Here is a 12,724-nt window from a genome sequence, read left to right on the forward strand (position 1 = left end):
AACTGCTTTGCTATGATCCATCCAAAAAGAAAATTATAGCCATTTATACTCCCTTCGTCTTGGCCAAACGGGACATGGTAGTGAACCGGCTTGCTTGAATTGATTAATCCGTTCTGTGCGGGAACCCCTTTTGGTGTTAGCGTTACGTTATGCTTTAAGTATTGACAAACAGCAGATCTACAAGCTCATAGCGCGCCACCGAGTGGCGCGCTACGAGCTTGTAGGTCTGCTATTTTTTTAAGAATCGTGAAAAGTGACATGACAAGTGTTTGAGAACGACTGACATAGAAAAACATGGCTTTTTCAAGAAAACAGTCAGGATTCAGAAGACATTTGCAGAATCGTTCCCAGGTCAAAATGGGTTAAAGCTTACATTCCAAGCCATATTTTCCCTGGCCTGGACTGATGAATTGAATGTTTGTTACGGCTGCAGCCAGAGCGGTGTTTTGCCAACTCCAATGTTTGTGTGAGCAGAGATTCCTCTGCTGGGTGTATTCCTGAATGAGTCCTAGTCGGCACTTGGCGGTATATTAGCTCCACACTCTTGACACTCACACATTGGAATTCCTTAAACCAATTTAATCATACAAATCATAATAATAGGGCCATATTCTATAGAGCGACACGCTTTAATCATGCAAAGAGAACCAACATGGTAAGGGCAATGGTGGTAACTCGTTTTTGTTTTAGACACTAGTTGATCTAGATAATTTTTTTCATGCAACGCGACCACTTAAACCCATTTAGGCCTGACATCGAAATAGAAAACAAAAGTCTTCTGAAACAATAATATATATTCAAAGATTTGCGCCGCATTTTCACGATTTTTAAAAAAATAGCAGACCTACAAGCTCGTAGCGCGGCACCGAGCTTGTAGATCTGCTATTTTTCAACAGCTAAAGTACGACACAATGCTTCGTTAAAACACCAAAAGGGGGGGCCATAATAATTCAACAACAGAATAAGACAAGTCTAAGATATAGCCTCCTGATGCAACACGGGAGCTTAAGTTGCAGATCTAGTATTTTCCTTTTTGAAAATGTTTGGAAACGTTTCGCCTATATTGGCACGACAAATGTCAGTTATATTATACATATGGATTTAAAGAACAAAGAGAGACAACACAGGGCCATGGGGAGAACAACAACGCAGGCAGAGATAATTCCTTTCATCCATATGTCTGCAGCGTGCAAGTCTGTGTGTGTGTGTGTGTGTGTGTGTGTGTGTGTGTGTGTGTGTGTGTGTGTGTGTGTGTGTGTGTGTGTGTGTGTGTGCGCGCGCGCGCGCGTGTGTGTGTGACTGTGTGTGTGTGCGTGTGTGTGTTTAAAGCGCAGTACTACTAGTGTGATCATGGTGATGTTCTGCCGTATCTTCCCAGCTCCTTAGAGTATTGGACAGAATATTTCTGCATGCTATTATCAGCTCCTGCATTCAGTGCCCGGGTCGCTGTATATCCCATTCTGACCGGGCACCCATTTTGGTGTCAGCATCATGTTATGCTTTAGCTATTGAAAAATAGCAGATCTACAAGCTCATATCGCGCCACCGAGTGGCGCGATACGAGCTTGTAGGTCTGCTATTTTTGAAAATCGAAGACACTTTTAGAATCTGATCTCAGGTCAGAATGGTTAATAATGAAACTGTCAGGATGTAATAGACATTTTTAGAATCTGATCTCAGGTCAGAATGGGATATATAACCATGGTAACGGTAGGTATAAAACCTGCATGCACATCAGACGGCAGTGGGGATGAAGGGGCTGAACCCGATAACTGATAAGGAAAGAGGTCCCAGTCAGACGCCCAACCCAACCCCGAACCTTAGCCTATCTTCAAAGCACTGGGCCTGGCCGGAGCATTTATACGCAGAGGGGAGGCCAATCCACGGGACGGATGCATGTGAGATTGGGCTTAATCCATTTTGGCCCCGACCTCGAAATTTAAAAAGATAATCTTCTAAATCCTCCTAGTTTTCTGAAATAAATATTCTCACGGTGTTTTTAAAAAATTAGCAGACCTACAAGCTCGTAAGCGCGCCACTCGGTGGCGCGCTTATGAGCTTGTAGATCTGCTATTTTTCAATAGCTAAAGCATAGCATAATGCTAACACCAAAAGGGGGTTCCTGGCCCAGAATGGGTTAACCCATTTTGGACTGAAGCCGATTCTAAAAAAAAAAGCCTTCTAAATGCTGACCTATACGTTTTCTGGAAAAACTTCAAATATTTATATAGCAGCATCCATTTGTTGTAATTTTTTAATACTGTACATACTGTACAGCATCCAGAAGGTGGTTAGAACACCAAAAGGGGTCCCCGCCCAGAATGGGTTAAAGACAGCAGGAGACTCTGCCTCTGAACTGTCTGTGTACTGTACTTCTGAGAGATGTCACACTGACCAAATTATTGTCCAATTACTCTTTCCTTACAGTATGGTGGTGAAATAAGGCCAGGAAAATCTAGTCGTGACCTTGACTGTCTGCCAGTAGTTTATGCCAAAAGGTTTTTTTTTTGCTCCAGTTATCCCATATTATGGCAGTGGAACTGTCCCAAGGGTTATGTGGCATTGTTCTAAAACAATGGTGGCTTGGTACCCAGTCCTCCGGGGGAAGTGGGAACCAATACTGATTTTGTAAATGGCATCAACTGTTTATCCCATTCTGAACGGGCACCCATTTTGGTGTCGGCATCATGTTATGCTTTAGCTATTGAGAAATAGCAGATCTACAAGCTCATATCGCGCCACCGAGTGGCGCGATACGAGCTTGTAGGTCTGCTATTTTTGAAAAAAATCGAAGAACGACTGACATTTTTAGAATCTGATCTCAGGTCAGAATGGGTTCATCAGACCCAGTGTTTGTCCAGCGGAAACCTCGTATGAATCTATGGCATCAACTGTTTATGTACTTACAATTAAGTAATCCCTGGCATGCTTTTTTTTACTTTCATTATGAAAGTCTTCAGACTGTATATGCAGTGTCTATATGAGGCCGTGTTTGCAGCGAGATGTAGCGCACAAAGGCGTGCAGAACATCTGTGAACAATCAGAGGCGAAAGGGGTGAGTGAGCACTTATACTGCCCATTACACTTGAATAAGTCACTGGCTCTCTGCTTTACGTGATGTAATGCTGAACAGCTTGTGCATGCACTATGCAGTCACAAAGCTGCACTGGGACAGAGCCTTCGCTAAAACTTCAACTTAGGGCTTGCTGGGCAATATAGCGATGCTATTATTAGTTTTACTTAAAAGTTTTATCCCACAATTTTGTAAACCCGTTTTTTCACCCAGTGTCAATTATCTTATGTAATCCTGGGGCTCTACACTCCCTCTGCCAACCTGGGGAGAGCAACGGACTGGCCTCATATACTTCCTTCTATGCATAGGAAATTGTGGAGGGCAAGCGATCCAGGAATCCCGAGTTGGTGTTGGCTAGACCTCACGCTCGCAGCAACTAACTAACTAACTAACTATGCATGAGGAGTCCAAGCTGCTTCTTTTCACATGACAGGTAGGAAGGAGTTTCCCTGGTTGGACGTAGCGTAGCGTAGCACGTTATTCCAGTAGTACTATAACCAATATAGCCATATTATATCGATATAATCGATATTGTGATATCAAATTAGATATTGAATCAGAACCTGAACTCAACTATATTGTCACGTCACAGGTCTACAGGTGTAAAAAAAAAAAGAAAAGAAGGTGAAATTATTTTTTGTGCAAGCTCCATCATTTGTAGTTTTCAGGAGGGGGAGGGGAGAGTGCAGAGAGAGAGAGAGCAAGGAAAGAAAATAAATAATAAAAATAAAATACATTTATATATCAATTATAGCATTATATAATAAATATAAAGTGTACATGAGGTCAGACATAAGATGCAGCTTAAGAAAAAGACAGCAGCAGGTGCAGTACATGAGGCACAGCACCAGAATGATAAAGAATGTATTATGCTATGTTATGTGCTAGTAGTGACATAGCCCCATATGGAACCTCTCCCTCCGCCATACTGTAGCCGGGATGCACACGCAGATCCGACACAGCAAAGGTCCGACATGCGGAAACAACGGTCGGACATGTGGTTGAACATGCGCAACATGTCGTAACTAAAGTACCCCTGTAGCCTGCATGTTCACGCATAAAAGTCCCATTCAATCTGACCAGCAGAGGCAGTAATGTTGCCTCTGTGTCTGTGGCCACAACTTCCTGAAAAACATGGAACCAGCTGACTAAATAGGCAATTTAAGCGCTTGTTTCAACCTGTCACTTAGATGTTCTTGTGCAGTAAAAAATAAAAAATAAATACAAAACAAAATGTGCGGAAAAGTGTAAGAATTGTGTATAGTGGAAAAATATGCACCGGTTCTGAACGCTGCCGATAGGCTAAGAGGGTGGGACCTCATCTCGGAGCTACAGTATAGAGCGCTGAAGTCTGACGTCAATATCGGTAGAGGGCGCTAAGTCCACAGGTTCACGTACTTTTTTATTTGCATTGTAATTGCCCATAGGGGGATTTTAGATCGCTTCATATAGATTGAAAAATAAGCAAATCATCCCGGCCGTTTCACTCATATGGATATGAAGAATCTAGTAATCTACTGACTGTGAGAAAACGCTAATGTTACTGCTGCTGAATTAGTTATATTTTCGCTAGAAACAGACTGCATCGAATATGAGTGACTGACTGTCATAAACGATACATTACAGAGACAACTCCCCGACAATATCGCCGGGGCAGTTTGTTTATTTTTGGACCACAATGCTTATATTATATATGCTTATATATAGACAATTTTAAGATGACCCATTATTCTCCATAGAGAGGTTCCATATGGGGCTAGTAGTGGCATACTAGTCCAGGAGTTCTCAACGTTTTTGGCTGGGGACCCCTGGAAATGCTTTAGCCATGTTTTGCGACCGTCGCAGATTACTATGAAAACTTGCAAGACATGTCTGTCGTGTCACTGTCACGTCCAATATGGTTATCACTCAGTCCATCATGCCTCGTGACATCACTTCTCCATATATGGCCTTCTCCATAAATGAAGATCACGACACAGACCTCATCAAACCCTGGATACATGGAGAAGACTGGATCATCACCTAGATCAGAGATATATGGAGCCGGCCAGCAACTCTACATCTGACCTCAAAAACCTCATATATGGAATTGACCTGTTCTGACATTCCATATCACAGCGCATGAAGCCACAGCGCCCCCTGGAGGAGAAAAGATCACAGCGCATGCCACAGCGCCCCCTGGTGGAGAAAAGATCACAGCGCATGAAGCCACAGCGCCCCCTGGAGGAGAAAAGATCACAGCGCATGAAGCCACAGCGTCCCCTGGTGAAGAAAAGATCACAGCGCATGAAGCCACAGCGTCCCCTGATGGAGAAAAGATCACAGCGCATGAAGCCACAGCGTCCCCTGGTAGAGAAGAAATCTCAGAGCATAAAGTCACAGCGTCCCCTGGTGGAGAAAAAATCTCAGAGCATAAAGTCACAGCGTCCCCTGGTGGAGAAAAAACCACAGAGCATGAAGAAATCTCAGAGTCACAGCTTCCCCTGGTGGAGAAAAGACCACAGCGCAGGAAGCCTCAGCATCCCCTGGTGAAGAAAAGACCACTGCGCTCGAAGCCACAGTGTCCCCCGGTGGAGAGAAGATTACTGCGCTTGAAGCCACATCGTCTCCTGGTGGAGAAGAAATCTCAGAGCATGAAGCATCCCCTGGTGGAGAAGAAATCGCATGAAGCTACAGCGTCCCCTGGTGGAGTAAAAATCTCAAAGCATGAAGTCACAGCGCCCCCTGGTGGAGAAAAGATCACAGACCATGAAGCCACAACATCCATCAATTGGATCGGAGAAAAAGTGGAAGTAGTTCGACAGGCGATGGAAGCACTGTTGATGAGGCCCCTCACCAAGGAAGATGCTCAACGGTCGATTGAATCTTTGTTGCTGAATCAAAGTGATGATGATGACTGTGTGACTGATGAAGAATTTCTAACACCCTCACCAGTACATCTCTCTTTCACCCCGGACATAGTGGAACGGATGAACATTGGATTAAAGTCGACCCCCCATACCAGACGTTGCCTCCAACTGTCACCAAACCCAGCTACCGATTTTCAGATTTCTGATTATAAATTTACACTTGACAACTGATATGAACAGGGTCCATTATGCGCAGCAACAATCATGTATGGACCCCATGCTTCTAGAAAGCCTGGTGTTTCAATCACTGTACAGGTTGAGGTGCACAACATTCCTACTGTTATTTCAAATAGATTGTCCAACACAAGGAGTGGTCTGAAGAGAGAATGCTGTTTGGTTAATGTACCTCTCAGGCATCACAGCCCCCAAAAATGTGATAACAAGCTTAATCTTGCCTTGTTTAACATCAGGTCACTAACAAATAAGTCCTCCTCTGTAAAAGATATAATCTGTAAAGAGAAGCTAGATATAATCTTTCTAACAGAGACATGGCTGGGCTCAGATGGAGCTGTTCTCCTAGCGCCAGCCTGTCCCGCAAACTACAGTTTCATTCACTCTGTTCGCGAGGCTAAGAAAGGAGGTGGACTGGCAATAATTTTTTCAGACACGTTAAAATTCAAGGCTCTGACCCTTGGCAGCTTTACATCCTTTGAATACCAGGCCACTATACTACATGGTGCCTCCATGCCAATGATTAGCATTTATCGCCCGCCAAAATGCAGTAAAGCAATATTTCTAACAGAAATATCAGAACTTCTATCTATCTGCTCCACTAACTATGACAGAACTCTTATCTCAGGTGATCTTAATCTTCACCTGGATGATGCTACAGATGCTATGGCTATGGGTTTCCTAGAGTTATTGCACTCCTTTGATTTTATCCAACATGTTGTTGGGCCTACACATAAACATGGGCACACTCTGGACCTGGTGATTTCTAGAGGGCTGAACATCACTGTGGAAAGGACTATTGAAAGGCCCGAGCTGTCAGACCACTTTCTGCTGTGTTTTAATATGACTGTCTCTGATCTAGAGAAAAACATCACTGAATTTACCATAAAAAAGCGTTTTTTTAGCTCTTCTGCTGCCAACGAGTTCTCTCGTCACCTGGGTCCCCCATTGCCCGATACCCCCCCCAGTGAATGATATGGTTCAAATTTTTAATCTTAAACTAGAGTCAGCTCTTGATATAGTGGCTCCCTTGAAAACAAAAAAGAAACATAATACCAGAGTAACACCCTGGATAAATGAGCTTTCACGCTCACTGAAGCAAGAATGTCGAAGAGCTGAGCGAGCTTGGAGAAAAAACAAACTCACCATCCACCTAGAGATTCTTAAAAAGTCAACAGTCGCCTATAACAAAGCCTTGCGTTTAGCAAGGCAGGCATATTTCTCTGGCATTATTAACGAGAACAAGAAAAATGCTAGAGTCCTATTCTCTACCATTGATCGACTTTTAAACCCCCCCCAGTCCTACAAGCAGTCATTCCCGGCCTCTAAAGCTAAGTGTAATGAGTTTGCATGCTTTTTTGACAACAAAATTTCAAACATTAGAGCCGATATTATGAATGGTGCTGCTGCTAGCGCAAACCGTCAAACAGCAGCAAATGGTCCCAGGGTAGATCTCTCCAGGGGGAGCCTATCATCGTTCTGCGAAATTGAGGAAGACGAACTCCGCAAAACTATATCACAGATGACATCATCCTCCTGTTCATTAGATACAATTCCCACCAACTTTCTCAAAGAAGTCTTAGACAGTGTGATTGGAGATATCCTAAAAATTGTAAACAGCTCTCTACAATCAGGCGTCTTCCCAGACTCACTGAAGACTGCTGTAGTTAAGCCCCTTCTCAAGAAACACAATCTTGATCCCTCTGTTTTGGGTAACTATCGACCCATTTCAAATCTACCCTTTCTGGGCAAGGTTTTAGAAAAATGTATCTTTCATCAATTGGATGTGTTTCTACAGAACAATAATGTACACAACAAATTCCAATCTGGCTTTAGGAAAGGCCACAGCACAGAAACAGCACTTGTAAAAGTAATGAATGATCTGAGGGTGTCTGCTGACAAGAAACATGTATCCGTTCTCTTACTTCTAGATTTAACGGCTGCATTTGACACGATTGATCACTCAATTTTAATACAGCGTCTGGAGCACTGGATAGGCCTGTCTGGTACGGCCCTGTCCTGGTTTTCCTCCTACCTATCAAACAGAAGTTACTTTGTCAATCTAGCCGAGTTTGACTCAGACAAACACGACATCAGTTCTGGTATTCCACAGGGCTCGATTCTTGGCCCTCTGCTTTTCTCCTTGTACATACTGCCACTGGGCGAACTCATTGCCAATCACGGAGTCAATTTTCATTTCTATGCTGATGATACCCAATTATATCTATCTGTGGCTCCAGATGATCCCTGTGCTTTAGACCCGCTGCTTACCTGTCTGTCTAGCATCAAATGCTGGATGAGTGAGAACTTTCTCAAGCTAAATGAGGACAAGACAGAAGTTCTCATAATCGGCTCTAGTGAGCAGAAAGAATCAATATTAAGCAGACTTGGCAACCTGACTGTAGACAGTAACAGTACAGTAAAGAACCTGGGGGTTATTATTGATTCCGAATTGAATTTTAATTCACACATTAATCATGTTACCAAGATTGCCTTTTTTCACCTTAGAAATATTGCACGAATCAGAGCCTATGTGTCCTTGGACGATGCAAAAACGCTAATCCACGCCTTTGTTTTCTCTCGGCTTGATTACTGCAATGCACTTTTTTCAGGACTGCCTAAGAAAACAACTGACAGATTACAACTTGTCCAAAATGCAGCAGCCAGAGTTTTAACTAGAACTAAGATGAGAGAACATATTACTCCAGTTTTGGCATCACTGCACTGGCTTCCGGTTGTTTTTAGGATTGATTTTAAAATTATTTTACTTGTCTATAAAGCCCTCAATGGTCTCGCACCTTCCTACCTACATGACTGCTTGCCTAAATATGTCCCAAACCGCTCGCTAAGGTCTTCCACTGCTGGCCTGCTCGCTTTGCCTAAAAAAATGGCAACTAAAAAATACGGGGAAGCAGCTTTTTGCTTCTACGGGCCATCGGCATGGAACAAGCTCCCTCTGTACCTTCGTCAGGCAGCCTCTGTAGACATTTTTAAAGCTCAGCTCAAGACCCACTTCTACAACATTGCCTTTAAGTGATCTTATATTTTGTGTTATTCATGTCCTCACTGTACTGCTTGTTTTTTAATGTCGTTGCCTTGCTTTTCTTTTATGCTTTGCTTTTATTTTATTCTCCATTGTTCTGTAAAGCACTTTGAGCTGCATTTGATGTCATGAAAGGTGCTATACAAATAAAGTTTTATTATTATTATTATTATTATTATTATTATTATATGTTGATCTGACCTCATCAAACCCTATAGTGTGTCTTGAGTGTACACTGTACACTCAAGACACGCTCCATATATGGCCAGACCTCATCAAACCTGTACACTCAAGACACTGCCCCCTGATGCCACCCTTAGATCTCCATATATGGAGCTGACCTAGCTCTGGTCCATAGCTCTAATAATGCGTTGCATTTAGAGCCATGTTACTCTCAACTTCCACCGCTCGCATGAATGCAGACCAGCCTCTCGTCTTTAGCGTAAATAAAAAGAAAGTTTTTGCTACTCACCAAAACAAAGGCGGGTTGTGTCATTAGAAAGCCTACTTTCCTTAGAGGAAGCACTGAGCCCCCCACCACACGTATAAACGGTACTTTTTTGGGCAAAAGAGAATTTTGTTTCCACCGGGAAAGTTTAGTTACTCCACTGCGCCTTCTACCGACATTGCCCAGAGAATTGCCTCATAGAGAATATCTTTCCTCCAGTGAAAAAAAAATCCCTTTCTCGCCAAAAAGTACCGTTTATACGTGTGGTGAGGGGCTCAGAGTGCTTCCACTTATTTTTATTTACGCTAAAGATGAGAGGCTGGTCATTCATGTGAGCGGCGAGTAACATAGGTCTAAATGCAACACATTAGAGCTATGGACCAGAGCTAGAGCTGACCTGTTCTGACATTCCATAATGTTGATCTGACCACATCAAACCCTGTACACTCAAGACACCCTCCATATATGTACATACTGTATGTTGATCTGACCCCCGCCCAGCAGTCTCCCGTCACCCAGGCGGATGCGCTTCTCGCCCTCAGGGCAATTAAAAAGAAAATGTATATTATCGCCACAATATTGATATGGAGTTATCTGGTCAAAAATGACGGATATAACTTTGTCCATATTACCCAGCCCTACTTCAACTCGGCTCAAGGCCCAGCCTTAGCACTCTAACACAGATGTATAGGTACATGATCACATCCACGCAGGTGAGCACACACACACACACACACACACACACACACACACACACACACAAACCGATCAACAATGTTAGGTAACCAATGTAGGCAGCCAAATGGACCCTAACCAAATCCATTTGTTTCCATTTGTACACTCTCAGTTAAATTAACATTGATTTTACCATGTTTACACACACACACACACACACACACACACACACACACACACACACACACACACACACCGATCAACAATGTAGGTAACCAATGTAGGTAACCAAATGGACCCTAACCAAATCCATTTGTACACTCTCAGAGTTAAATTAACATTGATTTTACAATCTAAATTCAAATTGAGGGTCCCAGAGATAGAAATGCCATTAAATGGCATTGTATTTGCATACAATGTAGCCTAAATGCATGTCAAACTGAGGGGTCCTAGTTGAAAATCACTGCTGTTTATCTTCTCTCATGGGGGTCCCTGGCATATCTTTTCTAATGGGGTCCGCGGGCTAAAGAGTGTCATGTTGGGAACCACTGCATTATGGATCAGAATATGTTGAAAGAATAATCTAGTTCTCATGAAAATACATTCCGAATGCCATGTCCCGTACAATATCACAAACGGGTCATATCAAGTGGCATCCATCAACAAAATAAATCTAAAACAAAATCAACCAATCGACTGAATAAGCTAGAGGCCTTTATTTTCAATATTAATGCATTTCTTCGCTCATCTCCATGGTAGACTGGTCAGTTTTGGAAATCTGAGGTTTGGATGTAGGCTACAAACTTGTAATGTGAATGTGTCTTATGCTTAAAACACAGAATACATTGAATCACTAAAGCAAATGTTTGAAGTCTGCTAGAAGTTTATCAGTTTGACAAAAACATTACATTTCTCAGACACCTACCACTACCACTTCGCTTCAATCTCCCAGTCAAAAGAAACTAAGGGATTCGATGCACAGTTGCACACTGCACTGTATATTTCACATGATACAATATAGGCTATATATTAGTATTAAAGTACAAGAGAAGGAAATAACAAACAACAAATTATGTCAGTGACATCAACTTTTAAAATCACAAGACTCTAGTTCTTTGCATAAATAATAACTAATAAGTACAATTTGAAAGTGGTGTAATTTGTTTTGCCAATAAAATCGGTGAATTTAATTCAGAATGACACACCGAATTTCTGTAGGGGGCCTACTACATTCCTTGTACTACTATAGGATTAAATAGTTTAATTGGAGTAGGCTACCAATCTGATGCGTTAACTTCACCTGAATAGGCTAAGCAGAATCAGGTGTCTGACTCGTTATTCTTTCATTCAAAAATAAATCAAACATGCAATCATTTGCTTTGTTGGAGTTGTAATGTCACTTTTGTCACATCTTCCATTTCAATCTGAGCATATATGAAAATTACATTAAGCTGATTGCAAGTTAATAACGTACATACTGTACATCAAGTAGGCTACAATAAATGTAGACAACATGTTCACTGCACAAGTAGGCTATAAAGACAATTTTTACAAGTTTACCTACCGGTATGTATTATGTCCTATGTTTCCCCCATCACAAAGTGATATGTGGATGCGACTACTGAACACTGCCTCCGTTCCCTTTCTTCAGATTTTCAAAAATTCATGTCGAGTCGAGCGTAGCTGCTTAGGCCATGTGAATCTTGCCCCAGATACATGTCCGGCCAAAATAACTATAGCAGCATGACTTGTGTTTACAAGATGCAAATTCGTCTTTGGGGTAGGCCCTCCAAGCCTACCGAAAAATCCCCCCTACCCACCCCCCAGCATGCTGTTCCGCCTTGGACACACGTCGAATTCCTCACAAATGCAAATAAATAGGCAAACAGTTATAATATACATATATGCCATCAAGCTCTTGGGGAATGTATATACGTTTACCATTCCCCTGTGAAAAAATAAACCGCTCACTGTCGGCATTCCAACAAATCTCTGCCCATCTGAAACGAGTAACGTTATGCTAACATTACAGGACACGAAATGGCTTTTTCCACGTCCAAGGAAAACTCACCTCATTAGGTTAGCCAACGATAATTCTCTTCAGACATCCCCAATTAAAAATAAATAAAAGACTAAACTTATACTATTTGACCGAATAACGCGTTAACACACATTTTCCTCTTCTTGCGGCGACTAGTCCTTTGCGGCAGCCACTCTCTCTCGCCAGCGTTTGGTGTTTGGGTTGAATGAGGAAAAGTGATGTCATTGCATGAAATCACATTACCCGCCCCATTTTTTTACAGGAGATTGTGTCCCATGTTGCCAAACATAACTTCACCATATATACTTAAAAAAAACTTTTCCATGATTGCGGGTTTCACAAATCAACATATTCTAAATGCATT

The 12,724-nt window shown here is 42.3% G+C and overlaps 1 protein-coding gene across 1 annotated transcript in view; it reads right to left on the bottom strand.

Annotated features, from left to right (window-relative positions):
* nckap5l (NCK-associated protein 5-like) overlaps positions 1 to 12,542 on the bottom strand; it is a 138,594-nt gene extending 126,052 nt beyond the window's left edge. The window contains exon 1 of the mRNA XM_083768869.1: positions 12,391 to 12,542. The gene's annotated coding sequence lies outside the window, so the exon portion shown is untranslated. The remainder of the gene's footprint in view (positions 1 to 12,390) is intronic.
* Positions 12,543 to 12,724: the final 182 nt, after the last annotated feature.

Source organism: Protomyctophum parallelum (genome assembly GCF_964188405.1).
Source record: "Protomyctophum parallelum genome assembly, chromosome: 7".
In the NCBI taxonomy this organism is placed as follows: domain Eukaryota; kingdom Metazoa; phylum Chordata; class Actinopteri; order Myctophiformes; family Myctophidae; genus Protomyctophum; species Protomyctophum parallelum.